Below are 15,169 nucleotides of genomic sequence, written 5' to 3' on the forward strand. Positions count from 1 at the left end.
TTTATTCAACATTATCCTCAGAGATCTTGGTCCATATTAACATGACAGCATCGCACAGTTGCTGCAGATTTGTCATCTGTCCATCAATGAAGTGAATATATTGTTCCACTACATCCTAGAGGTGCTCTTTGGCCCATATTGTACCAATTGGATATCACCCACACCTGAACCTTTGAAACGAGGAAGGAATGAGCCATGCTTTCATGCTGTGTATGGCAAATCCCTGCCATCTGAATTTTCCAGCAGAAATAGAGAGTCATCAAAGTATTTGCAGTCTTCTATTGTCCATTTTGGTGAACCTGTGTGGACTGTAGCCTCAGCTTCCCTTTCTTAGCTTCTTCTGCTGTAGTCCATCTGTTTCAAGGTCTGATATATTGTGTAATCAGAGATACTCTTCTGCATACCTTGTAATGGGTGGTTATTTGAGTTACTGTTACCTTCCTATGAGCTCAAAGCAGTTTAGCTGTTCTCCTTTGACCTTTGATACCAACAAGGCATTTTCATCCTGAGCTGCTGCTCATTGGACATTCTTCCTTATTTTCAGACCATCCTCTATAAACCCTAGAGATGGCTATGTGGGAAAACGTCAGTAGATCAGCATTTTTTAAAATTCTCAGACCAACCCACCTGACACGACAACCACGTCACACCTTCAGCTTCATTGTTCTGATGCTCGGTGTGAACTTCAGCAGGTCGTCTCAACCTTGGCTACATAGTTAAATACACTGGGTCTCTGCTGTGTGATTGGCTGATTATATATCTGCATTAAGGAGCACCTGAACAGGCGTCCTCAACAAAGCGACCGTTGAATGTAAGTCAGCTAGATAAAATTTCACATCAGTAATTAAATGTTGTAACAGTGACACCGTGCCCCGCGCTGTCTCTCTGCTGTCTTCTGTCTGTCAAAGCGATAACTCAATTAAAAATGACTGAGCTGGCTGGAACCTTAACTTCACCCCCGCACTACCAAACTGTGTTATTAGCGAGTTGACGTAACTCCCGATCTGTTACTGCAGCCACCCACGACACTGAGTGAAAGGAGGGAGAGAGAGAAAGAGAGCGGAGCAGGAAAACAAAACTCAATCTCCCTGATTGTCTTCAATATCCAAGAGCTCTGAGAGCCACGTTTCTGTCAATTAAATTTCACAAAGTGCCTCCTTCTGTCATCTCCAGACTGTTGTTTGCCTTCACCTCCACACAAACAAAGCTGCCATTAAGACACAAGACTCCGATGATGTCATGGTCACCATGGAAACTATTCTCACGGTCCACCCCTCCTCTTGTTTTTTTTCCACCCTCTTTGATCTTTTAAATCTCCTCAGAGAGAGAGAGAGACATACATATCTCTGTCTTTCTTTACATTCCATGTGACTCTAATGCTGCTAATACATCAGGGGACCAGCTGAAAGACTTTCCAGTAAAATGAAGGAAGAAGAAGGATGGTGCCGAAGCTGCAATGCTGAGAAAAATCATCATTAATTTCTAGTCTCATTGTGTCCATCCCTACATTCTGCACAAGCGGTTCACACAGGTGGCCACTGTGCATACTGACATTTGTTGATTCATGAAGGAGGGATGAGGTACATGACACCGGAGTTTGAGATGGATGAGAAAGATAGGCAGGAGTGATTGATGTGACTAAAAAAAAAAGCAGGGAGAATAAATGAATGTCTGAGGTTTTCAAACCACTTTTTGCTGTTCATGTTTTGTATGTTCAGCACCAGAAACTTGATCCGGATTACCAACGCCCCATCCCAGCAGACCATCTCTGGGAGGCAGTGACAGTGCACTTTGTGAGGGACCCAACAGAACAGAGAGGAGACATACAGACAGACAAGAGCTTTATTCCACCTTTTGCAGACGGTTGTGGCACACTTGCAGAGTCCTGAATCATTCATGACATAAAAAGTTTGTTTTTCTCATCTACAGTCTCGTACTTCAGGCAGAATTGAAACTCATGACCATGACTTTTCTGTTGTGCGCAAACCAAGAACCTTGGAAACACTATTAAATCCAGTTAAGGGAATGGCGTGACATTTCTGGAAATATGCGGTCAGGTTTATTAAGAAGACCAATACCACTCTAATATCTGCCCATTGAATTAAAGCTGAAGCCAGCAGCTAGTTCCCAGAAATGAGTAAACAGACAGACTGGAAACAGGAAGAAAAATCAGGTTTAAACCATCCCCCTAAAATGTTCATTTTAGTGACGTCTATATTTTAATTTTAAGAAAGAAAAGGACGAGTTTCATAGAAATAAATAGAAAAAATCTATGCTTTTTACATATGATAAATAAATAAACATCTATGAGCATTTAGAGGAAACCTTAATGCCATAGTAGCCTAAAACAAAACAAAAAAACAACAACTTGTCTTTAGTTTTGAGGGTTTATTATTATTTTATTAGTCAGTCAGGGTTCTGAGGCTGCCTTAGCAAGTCATACTCGCTGTAGCTGATAGCAGTCAGGACGACCTTCTGGCACTGATCACTCTTGCTCTCGCTCAGACTTGGTTGTTATGTAAGGGTGCGGGTTTATTTTTAGAGAGCACAATCCAAGGAAACACCCACTGCTATAAATCCAGGGCTTGTGCGCTTCCATCTTGGGAGCATATGGATAAGACGGCATGTTGGCTCACGCGGAGCAAGGTGTGAAAAATGTTATTTCATGTTATATTTTCCTTGTGATTTATGGTGTTCACGTGGAGCGCCTGAATTCTCTCGTCCCTCTAAGTGAAGCAGCTGCTTCGGTGATACTGAAACAAAGCTGAGCAACATAAGAAAACCAAATTAACAGGTGGTGACCAATCATGCTTGTTATGCTTGTTATGTTGGTTTTCTTTGTGTGGGCCAGTTAGTGAGGCCTTGTGGGCGGGGTTGATTTGGTTTGTTTTTCTTTTCCTGGAGCCCGGGTCACTGTGCACAGTGGTCACTGAGCAGTGCCATCCCATTTGCTCTGGTCAAACCGTGCTCATGTGTTATGTAATGGGGACATACTGTACGGTGACCTAGTTAAGCACAGCCCTTATAATTCCTCATGTTTCCACCCTGCCTGTGGAGTGGCAGAGGTAAAATGATTACAGGGAGATCAGATGCATATCGAATACAGATTTAACATGAGCAATTAGCAAACTGGAGTCACCTGAACAGCATTTTGGATTATTTACATCCAAAAAGTTACTAAAAACATGTATTCAGATTATAAGCAAGTTGCTGCTTTAACTCTTTACCCCTTAAAAGCCTTGAAGGTGGTTTCTGTCATATTTCAGGCCTGCTTATAGAACTTAATGAGTGGATTTCCATCTCTGCCTATGCAGCCTTGGAAAAACCCTAAAACGAATCTAACGGCTGTCAAACCAGTTTTACGGAAATATACTGAGGTATCAAGACTCATCGTTAAGATAAATCATAGTTGTTAATTCCCCTGTAATTAAATGGAATTTTGAAAAAACAAATAAATATATTTAATTATATTTACCTACTAATACTTACAAGTAGGTACACTAGAATAAGGTGGTAACAAGTTAGACTTTTACAGAAAACAAGTCAATAATATAATGTAAGTACTGTGTACGTAATTTGAAGTAGTGTGTGATTTAATGGTAATTTTGGAGAAAATAAACTATATTTGACATCTTATATTGGATTTGTGGCACAATAATGACTGAGCTACAATGACGGAAGTCCAACTTTTACTGTTCAAACAGATCTTTGAAAAGGAGGGTGGAGGAAAGGAGTTTGTCCTCTACTATAAAACAGCTGGAAGTTAGGAAAGGTTAAGCTGCTTCATAATACGATCCATGCCCCGCAGAGTGTTCTTACAATGTAAAAAAGAGAAATACGGAGGACTTAAAATTATTATAAAGAATCATTTCCGTCTCCTTTCCTGTCTTGAAATCATGTTTTTTCTTTATTTCTTCACAGTAAAATATTACTAACACTTGTAACCTGCTTTTTCTAGTGTACCTACCCTTAAGTACATTGTAATTTCAAATAAAATACATTGAATTTCCATTAAATTAAAGGTGAACTGTGCCTTTAATCATGGGCCGTATTCTAAAGTCTTTCTGGAACATTAAATGCTTGTCACAGAGATTCCTGTGGATCCATGTACAGCTCACCTGCATGCAAACGCGATAAAGATAAAGCATCCACTAGTTAGTCACTTTAAACTAGTAATGAAAAATACTTTTTCTCAATACCCAAAACAATCCTGACATTACCCATGCCCAGCTGAGTTCAGCCATTAGCTTGTGTCTCGCAGGCTTTGATCAGCCCCCTGTCAGATGCCAGGACTTCCCAACTGCCCCTCCTCCTGCCACCGTTCTCAATGTTCCCCTTGTTCGCAACTCCCAAACTAAAAGTGTGGATTTGTGGAAGCAGCGTTTAAAAATTGCCCCATGCACACATAACCTGGATGGATGGGTGCAGATGGATGACAGAGCAATGAAAAGTAGCAGGCAGACAAGAAGATGGAGGGGAGGTCGCTGGCAGATAGGTCCCCCTGTGAATAATCAGCATGCATGGAAACAGTGAAAAGCACAAGCAGCAGAGCCACCACCGGAGAAGGGGATGAGGAACAAGAGATGGGAGAGCAAGTGGAAAAATCATTGTCTGAGCTCTGAAGGCTGTTGCAGGTCAAATTACTGGCAGCAAAAACTGAAAAGGCGGCCTGAGAAGGGAAGGGGTGAGAAAAGAAAAGGGTCAAGAAAGGGTCGTTATTTTTTTTTTTTTTTTTCATTTTAGAAAGCTGGGTTAAGGCGTGTCATACTGCCCTGTGTCAGTTTAGATTAACATTTTGTGTGTCGCAGTCTCTGGCACAGCTGCCAGCATGAGGACATAAAAGAAGACGGGAAGACGAAGGAAATATATTAGAGCTCAGGATGCAAAAGATATGACAAAATGAGGGGGGAGAGGAGTAGAGAGGAAAAAGCAGACATGGGAGGAGGGACATTGTTTTAGCGTCTGTGGTGCTGATGTGCCTTTTGGGAATCAGTAGGGAACATAATGCTGTTTCTATTCTTGCATATCTTCATCCTGAGTACATGCTGCTGGAGCCTATCCTCATCCCGTGTGTTTGCCTGCTTCTCCATCTTATTGCAGAATTCCTTTAGAAGTTTGCATACTCAAAAAAACACATCCACATGAATATATTAATGTCATAGTTTGGCAAAACATCCATGCATTGCATCCTAATACTTCAAGCAGACTAATAAAAATGAGGGTTCAGGCTCTGAAATCCGTAGATTGGAACACGAAGGGGACATAATGATACGGCACCCTCAAGGACAAAAGAGGACCAGAAGAATGTGGCTCACCTCCAAGTTGCACACACAAAAACACACGAGCAGATGCAGTCGATACAAAATGGAGCTTGAAGCTAAAAATATGAGGGTCCAAGCAGCTACGAAGTGAAATAGGAGCACTAGAAACTGGAAATGGGACCAACAATAAAGTTAGCATTTAGCGATCTGACAGCAGAAGCTCAAATTACCGATCGCCCAGAGCTTGATTTCCATTTTGACATTCACACACATGCTCCACTTTAATGAGGAACCCAAATTTCCTGACATCAGATGAAGTGGTGTATAGACTGTCAGTATGTCGATAGATAATAATTAGGAAGTTCTTTTTTTTCCTGCAGCAAATGTGCCAGGAGCAAAACACCCAAGATCCAGAGCTTCAGTTGGAGAAATACATTAAAATCTTGCTCTTTTATTGTAATTGGAGCAGTAAATCTATCTCAGGTTTACCAGAATTTAATAATAATAATAATAAATGGCTGTTTCATTTATGTGGAACCATATTGGATGTTTCATGTATTACACCCTATCGCACATTTATCACTGGAATGATCTCAGTCACCCCTTACTGCTGATGAAGAAAGTATTACATTTGAGGAAGCAGATTAAATTTCGATCGTGCATTACACTTCCTGTGATACATTGTGCCGTAACATAAACGATACCAGTTGTTCCCTTGTTTGCAGTACAGTACAATTTTTAACGATATGGTTGTTTTCCACTATTTTCATTATTTTCTTTTTCTGTGTTGTTAATCTTGCTTAAATTACTTTTAAAAAAATGGATGTGTTTTGTAGTAACAGGGATCCAGTCATCAACGCAAATGTACACAATGTGAAATAATATGTTCTGAACTGCAGAAGAAAATTGTAGGAAAAGATTCCTGTGTATTGGGAGGTATGTATGGAGGTCCATAAGTGCCAAAATGGATTAAATAAATACGTCATTAAAGAATTCAATAAATGTGCCATTAATTAGTTAAAATTGGAATATAATTTTTTAAAAATTACTAAATGTTTTCTATGAAATCATTGGTATTTATTTAATTATTTATCTAGGCTTTAATTCATTATTTCCCATTTTAATTAATTAATGATGCATTTAATTAACTGTTTAAAGATGTAGTTGTTTAATTTTGGCACTCATGACCTCCCATAGTATTGAATTTGATAGTTTGTAATGTTTCTCTGAGACTAAATGGGAAGCTAAAAGACACAACACTTCACTTTTTCCTGACAGCTCTTTTTTTTTATTATCATAAATTGAATTGTGTTCAGCCCTCACAGCATATAGAGGAGGCTGCAGCTGGATTTAGGTGCTATTGCCGTCCATCCGTTGGGCACCTGCTTTTTGCTCATCTTAGATATCCAGTGTCAGTGCATGGATAAGGTGAGGGAACTATATGCCTCCATAGTGAAACCCAGCACTTGAGCCAATACTGTATGAGCACTAATGGCACACATTTTACTGGACTTTCTTTGTGCAATAATTTGCTCATTTGTTCATTTGTAATGATTAAAAACTTGTCACCAGTCATCAGTTTGAGCTGATGAAAGTTTTTCTGTCTCACATACAAGTCCAAAAGTTCAAGGTGCAACATTCTGATTCAATTAGTTTACTCAAATAAGTGTCCTTTCTTTTGGTAGTCATGTTCTATATACAGGAGCTGTGAAACACACACACAAAACACACACATGGAAAAAATCAAAGCTTAAAAAACGCATAGCTGAAGAATACGTGCTGTGAGAGAAATGTCACGGTCCAATGAAGTACTTTTATTTTATTCTGATGAAAGGAAGAGATTATTCAGAGTGTTTAGGGCCAACCTTGGTTATAGTGACAGGGTCTCATCAAATAAAAATGTTTTTTTCCACATCAGGCTTACACATTCAGAAGCTGAATGGCTGAGATGGAACTCAGATATAAAATGGTTCGGGGTTTACGTCAGTCTTTCAGCAGCTGCCAGAGAAAGCAAAAGACTCACATATTTGTTTGCGTTTTTAATGTCTGTGGAAATATTCTGTAGAAAGAAAGCTCATAATAAAACACAAAAATGGCTAAAAATCTGTGAGCTGATGATGATAGATTATTAATTATTTGACTCATCATTTTGTCCTTACATGAGGAATATTTGAGCATCCTTAGACAGCCATCCCAAAATGTCAGCTTCACATCTTATTACGCCCACTGAGATGTGAAGCATTTTTTGTTTTAATGAAAGAATCAACTGCATACCCCTCTGTCTGGTAGATACACCTGTGGTATCAGTTTGAGCATCCAAGTTCCTAACATCCTAAGACTTCCTTCTTGAGTTACTGCATTCACAAGATTTTCTTATCCTCTGATCTTGACCCTGAGGTTGACATTACTAAGATTCAAACTCCTTCAAGAATTTTAGCAGATGCACATTATCAATTTGAAAATCCTATGTTGCTTCATTGTCATGTTATCGTGTTCACAAAGTTGGGTTGCCTGTGCATCCGCCCCCCATCCTGCCTGCCAGGGAGACAACAATAGCCCATCAGCCTTTTACAGGTGAGAGGTAAAATGGTTTATTGATAGCCACCCTTCCACTCAGACCATTTCTAATAAAGATTGGGGAAAAAAATATGATGAAATGAAGAAATGAGGGGTACCTTGAGACTTTTGAACAGTACTTTTCAGGTTTTCCAACAATAAGAATGGGAGCTCTTTGTGAGGGACAGCTGCTGCTGTAGCTGCACAGACAAAGAGACACTTCTGTTGCAGACATTTCGAAAGAAGAATGGTTTTCAAAGTGGTTGCTACACTAAACAAGAGGTTCAACAAGCATTTCTTTAAATGCTTTTGCACATAGGAAAAAAAAGCATGCCTTTCTCTAGTCTGAATAATGAAGCTGTGCAGGAACCTGATAAAAATGTGACCAATGTCTGAATGACTGAATGCCATCACTTTACCGCAGCGATGCAGCCGGCAGTATTACGTATCTCATGTCAGAAAAAGGCTTTAGAGTCCGCGTAATCTGGCCTGTGGTGCAGCATCGTGGGTTCACATTGTCATTTATCCTGGAGATTATTTCATTTATCGCTTCGGCCCCTCCAGATCACTTATTACATCACAGTCCACCTTGTCTCCAAGGACACACTAACAACCCCATTAAATAAGGATGAGAAATCCTTTTCTGTGTCACTGCCGGTTCCCAAGCGTGTTTCATTACTCCCTGTGTACGTCAGCAGCTGCATGAGTGTTCGCACGCACCACTAGAGAGCCAATGTGGCTCTTATAGAAGCTCTAAAGTCTTTAAACACATCACACTTTCCTATCATCCCATCACGGAAAAAGTATCTTCTATTTACCTTGTTCCTGCAGTGAGCAGCAGCAGTGTCAACATCATTTGCATCCTTTGAGTGATGATGATCCCTGCTGAGGGATAATGTGCTGCAAATAGGCCTGTAAAAAAAATGTGAAAAACACATCTACGGTACAGTATCAATGATTGCAGTCTCTTGTCAGATTAACCTCAGAGAAAAGTAATCCACCAATCAAAAACGCTGCATTGATACAGAATCTTTATATTTTCCCCACATGCTATATAAAGGCTGTGTGACAGGTCAGCAGAAAAGGAGATGGCCCAACATGACCAGCGGACATGAGATAACTGCTGAGTCATTGTTGTCCTCCAGTAACTTTAAACATAAAATCAATACCTCGGGGCACTTGAAGCATCAGAAAGAAGACTGCAACTGGACACCATTTTCTTGCTTTGTTAAAGTGCCAACAGGGCGCCAGACAAGTGGCTTCACATCTGACCCACCTATTCCAGGGTTTCTCAAGCAGTCATGGCACCGCGCTTTCGATTGACTTTAAAGATGAAATAAGCAAGAAAAAGAGGAAAATAGTTCAATTTAACCGAAATATAAACTAACACAGTTTCATTTGGTTATATTCCTCTAATGCTGCACCAGGTTTCCACAGAGGTAGATGAATGGCACATGTAGAAGGTGGTCACAGATGCTGCAAATCAGAAAGATACAAGTAATACAGGAATGCAGCATCATGTAAAATAGCAGAGTTCCTTTATCTCCATCCTCCAGACATGCTGCAGTTATTGGTACAAATAATATCCTTTAGCTATTTCTGACCTACAACAGTACAGCCGCTCCTTTATACAACTTATACAACCAACTCTGGATAATCAGCCCTGATGAGATGGGAGATTAAATAGTGTGCCAACATTTTGAGGGTTTTTTTTTTTTTTGCCTTCTTTCTTTATTCATATCAAATCAAATCACTTTTTATTGTCACATCACATGTGCAGGCACACTGGCACAGCACGTGCGAGTGAAATTCTTGTGTGCGAGCCCCACAAGCAACAGAGATGTGCAAACACAACAACACAAACGAGCAAAATACAAGAATGGCCAACCTGAAACTAATAAATATATGTACAATATATAATAGTGTATGCATTTCTGGATGTGTATACTAAATATTTTCCTACGTGTGTGTGTGTGTGTGTGTGTGTGTGTGTGTGTGTGTGTGTGTGTGTGTGTGTGTGTGTGTGTGTGTGTGTGTGTGTGTGTATGTATACACATTTTTACAAATTAAATAGTAAAAAAATAAAATAAAATAATAATAATAATAATAATAAAATATATAAAATATACAGAGTTGAATATGTGCAAAACAAGTGGCAAACATAGATTAAAGGTCCAAAGTAAATCAACTGCAATCTTTATGCAAAAAAACATGTTGAGGGAACCAAAATTACAAAAGGGGGGGGGGGGATCCAAAGACATCTTATTTTTCAAAGTGAAAATAATCTCTGCGTCCTTTCTAAGAGCACAGTTCTAGCCTTGAACTAACACAGACACAAATCAAAAACACATCTGTATGTACACTGGGAGGCGTTTCAGAAAGTGACCCTCTGCCACACATCCTGTCGGGTCTATGCCGTGTTTGGATTAGGAGGAAGAACCCGCTGGCCTCCACACTCAAACACAATAGAGTCTTTGGACTCACACAACACCTTAGACAGGGCGGGACGTGTTTTCCTTACCAAAGCCATCCAGATTCGATTTCCATCCTCACGATTCGGAGCATGATGAACTGTAGCGAGAGCTGGACTGTATATATTTAGGTGACAGAGTCACACCTTTTTTTTTTCCAATTCTAAGAAGACTTTCCACCACTCAGCCACCACTGGAGCATTTTAAAGCAAGCAGTGGTGTGTCCACTTGTTGTTGGGCTTCACACAATGCTGCTGCTGTTATTTCCTCATCTCTCCTCATTCAGACACAGTGTGTGCGTGTGCGTATGTGTGTGTCTTTGTGTGTTACATCCTGCAGCTACTTTTGGTACAAGATATTTCAGTGGTCCATCAAGGCAGTCACAGGTCTCTGGGATTTCTGAAGGTCTTTCAAAGTTTTCATCTTTGGATATCGGACGCTTTTTCACTCATATTCAGTGCATTCCTTTTAAGTAAGTAAGTAAAATGTATTTATATAGCACATTTCACAGATAAAAATCACAAAGTGCTTCACAATAAGATCAGACATACAAGTTAAAATTAATTAAAAGCCTGTTTGTATAAAAAGGTCTTCAGCTGCTTTTTAAAGGAGTCAGTAGAGTCTAGACAGCGTAAAGACAATGGCAGAGAGTTCCACAGCCTCGGTGCCAGTGCCTGAAAAGCCCGATCCCCACGTGTTTTACCTGGTCATTTACTTTTTGTTTTATTCCTTTACATCTACATAAAACAGACAATTTAGTACAGACACAATTTTCAAGTAAGAAATAGTTGAAATTAGTCAAAAAATTGGCATATCTCAGCGTGGCATGCAGTGTGTCCTTAAAAACTTTTAGGAAACTGGAAAAAAGCCTAAAAAAGCCTAAAAAACAAAAACAAAACTGTCACAGCAGATGAACAACATCTGAAAGTCATACAGTTAAGAAACAGAAAAACTATCCATCAAAGACCTGAAACAAGAGAAAAGATGCATCTTTTTTTTTTTTACCCAGCAGCAGTAGTTTTTTTGGGGGTTTTTTTTTAAACAATTTTAGAAAATATAATCCAATGTGTCATCCTACTGTTGCCTCAGAGCTCAAAACAAGCTAATATCAAGCATTATTCTCCATTTTTTAGGCTTTAATTACACATTTTGCTAATGCTACAACCCCCACCCCACCCATCTTGTTTTGGGACCTAGTATAGCCTCCCAGGATTTTGAAAAGTTGTACAATCAATTACAATTTGCTCATTTGTTTCTCTAAAACAGCCAGCTGTTGTTTTCCACCATTTAAGAGGTATTTTACTAATACTTGGTCAGACAGTTATAATATAATTAAATGCTATAAATCAAACTTTTGACTGGAATTTAAAAGTAAACATGACCAACTGGGGCAATGTTGTATGCACCTCGTGCATCTGCCAAAGTTCAGGTTCTTTTTTAAACAGCATCTCCTGCAGCCTCCTGCAGCCTCACGCTCCTGTCTGTATCTGCTCCAGCAGAGTGTGTCTAACTATCATTGATTGATGCAGTAGTTACCGTGTGAGGGTACTGACGTTTTTGCTGAGACAACAAAGTGGAAGGCATTCATTTTGTGGCTACATTAAAACAAATCTGAGTACTGCCTCGCTGCAAATGTGCATTTTCTATTTAGACTAATGATACTTCCCTAAAAATAAATAAATAAGTAAATAATAAAGCCCAGTCCTGATAGAGTGTGATTGCATTGCTTGGAATTATGCAACAGACTCAAAGATAGAAAAAAAACATAATTTGCAAAATGTATAATATGTAGATTGTATATTCTTCATGAGCTCAGCAATCTCCTTTATTGCATGGATTGGTAATGTCACGGCTGTCTCCCTCGCTCAGTGATTTACAGTTTCAGCATTAAAAGAGGTGTCAACACCCAAAATAAATGGTCCAGGAGTTAATATGCTGCCGTATACAACATACAGGCCAAGGACAAAACGTTCTGCATGCATTAAAATCTTTTTAATGTGAGAATATCTTTCAAAAAGTGAACGCTGTGGTAAAGTTCAGAGTTGTAATTGAAACCCTGAAGCAGTGATAAGATTACACCAAAGGGTACTTTTGGTTTTGATAAGGGTTGTGAAGCACGACGGGGCGAGCTGGCAGTGAAAGCAAAAGGAAAGGTTGTTTCTCTGTTTCAACACCTTCATATATATATGTATGTATATTGTAGCTGGGCACCCAGAGATGCACACACACATACACCCACATTTTAAACTCACACATGCAGGAAGGCTGACTTTTGAAAACTCTCCATCCCTTGATCCCTGATGTAGCTCCTTTGGCAGTAACAAAGGCTGAGGAGTGTTAATGTTTCACTCACTCTGCCAGTCTTTCTGCCAACTTCCTAAAAACACACCGTGGGGCCTCGTGGAGACAAAAACTGCTTGTGCAAACAGCCTCTCTCTCTCTCTCCTTCCTGACATTTTGAGTTCTTCTTTTGCTGCTATATGTACATCTGTTGCCTCATTTCCTCCTTCACCTATTTGTTATGTCAACACGTCTCACCTAAAACACACACTGGCTTTATTGAAGCTGTGAAAGGCGGATTCATCAGCTACTATGGAGAGGTTATTTTGAAAGGGAGCTTTTTGTCATGAGGTCTAATGTCACAGCATTCAACACAGTAAGACAGTCCATAACAAGTTCCACTTAGGCCTGCAGTTGTTCCGTCAGCCCACCTGAGTTCATCTCAGCAATGGGGAATGTTCTAAATCTGTTGCCGGGTAGAAGCGCATCTCCACCCCTCGCCGCGATTGGTTGACGGGTCCTGGACAGCCCAACCTCTTGGAACAGTGGCGTCTATGTGTATGAGCGCAGCCATCTGTCACAAACAGGCAGCGGAAAGCAGCTCTGACAACTGTTCTGGGGCCAGGTATTTGTGATGTGCTGGCTGCTAAAGTTAGAGAACCCAGGGTTAGGTAATCTGATCCAGCATCTGTCAGAGTACAGCTACTTCAGAGAGTTTTTTTTTTAAAAGCAAAACAGCAAAAACAATGTTTTTCCTTTTCTTTTGTAAAAGTTGACACAATCCATCAGACAGTGTGACAACGTGTGAGCACATTGTGTTGTTAAAGGAGTTAATCATCCATGGAGTCTTGAATATATTAACTTTTAGTATGTAAGTTTTTTTTCTGTTGCTCCCAAAGTGGTCAACTAACAAATTTGACAAAAAAAATGTTTTGATTTTTACTAGTAATTCAATTAAAAGAAAATTCAGAGAGACAAAGATGAGTTTAGTAGTAAAAAGCTTTTTGGAAGGTTAGTTACGATCAGTGTATGCAGAGGAGCATACATTGCATACAAGTCATCTATCCTTGATGTAGATGGGCCAAAGCAGCAGAGGACCACACTGGGCGCTACTAAGGAAGGGAAACAGTGTTGAGGCTACAGTTCTCATGGACTCAACCAAATTGGAAAAAAAAAGTTGGAAAAACGTTGCCTGCTCTGTTGAGTTTGGATTTTTGCTTTAACGTTTAAATTGCTTTAACGTTTAAAGGCACAGAGGCCTTAATTAATTTAACAAGCACCTCAAAGTAAATAAAGTGCTTCTTAATGAAACACAGTTATTTCTTTCCATGAGTCTGTTTCAGCTGCTAACTTGTGCTACTTCCACAGTCTCATCTAACTCCTGCCACTATGAAGGCAGTTATAATCAATATTTATAAATTAGCAATATTTTACTTGTTTATCTCAAAGCGGCTGACTGTACTCTGAGCCCATAGAAAATTACATCCAATTTTCTTTCCCAGCAACTTTATAGCTTCTATTTTCCCACTGTTTAGGTTTTTGGACCTTAAATTTACTGTTTTAATTTAATCGAATCTATTCTCTTGCCACTCGCTGCTTTCAGCAGGTGTAGGCAACGACTTGTCAAATAAAATCTTTATTAAAAGAAAACATAAAGGAAGAAACTGATTGCACTTTAAATAGCCAGTATCAAGTACTGTGTCACTTTCCCCTGCTTATGTTCCACTGAGAGACTCATTGCAGCTCTATCACACAGACAAACAGACACATGAAACGTGCCACTGCACTGCCACTACAGCACGCGGCATCGGGACACAAAAAGTGCACGCACGCTATCCACAGTTAATCTTACAGACATCATTATTTGCTCTTCTGGTTAGATATTTGTACCTAGCATAAACAAACTGTTACTTGAAAGTGCTGAAAAAAAAAACTACTGTGTGTACATTCATCTTGTGTCCCGTAAGAGCTTTGCTAACACTGATTCAGCAATTCAAACAACGAAAGAAAATGCAGAGAGACAGAGAAAGGCTGTTTGGAGCAAACGTGTCGAAAAAGTGTGGGGAATGAAACTGAACTGCAGAGCTGTTTGTGCATGTGTTTAGTTAATGAAAGGGGGAACTGACAGCCTGCTCCTGCCTTCGCAACTGATTGCATAAAAGTAGATTTCACTTATTATGTGAAGTTTATTGCAAAGCTTTTTACAACATATGCTTTTACTGACTAAAGAAATTAATGCAAACAGATGAGGTAGTCTGCTGTTTTTGCCTCTTCTCTCAGCCTCAACCAATCGAAATATAGATTTTAGATTGCTGCTTTTGTCCAGCCGTTAAAGTAAAATGCACAAAGTCATACCAGGACCCACAAGTGCTTATAGTCATGCACACAAAAAGAAGCTGCTAAGGCCTGAAGCTCGCATTTCAAGGTACAGTGCCAGTTTGTGGACTATCATTTGCCTTGAGACCCAAAGTAGTTCAATGGCCTTTTCTCACCTCGCTACGTGACAGCAGGGTAAATAGATGACCGGGAACGTGACCTTCTTTTTCCAGGCACAAAGAGGTCAGCTCAGTCTAACCACTGAGTTAAAGTATACTGGGTTAA

The sequence above is a fragment of the Aulonocara sp. 'chitande type north' Nkhata Bay genome, linkage group LG4 (genome assembly GCF_057382095.1).
Source record: "Aulonocara sp. 'chitande type north' Nkhata Bay isolate Kocher_YH1m ecotype deep benthic linkage group LG4, A_spYH_male_GT1.1, whole genome shotgun sequence".
In the NCBI taxonomy this organism is placed as follows: domain Eukaryota; kingdom Metazoa; phylum Chordata; class Actinopteri; order Cichliformes; family Cichlidae; genus Aulonocara; species Aulonocara sp. 'chitande type north' Nkhata Bay.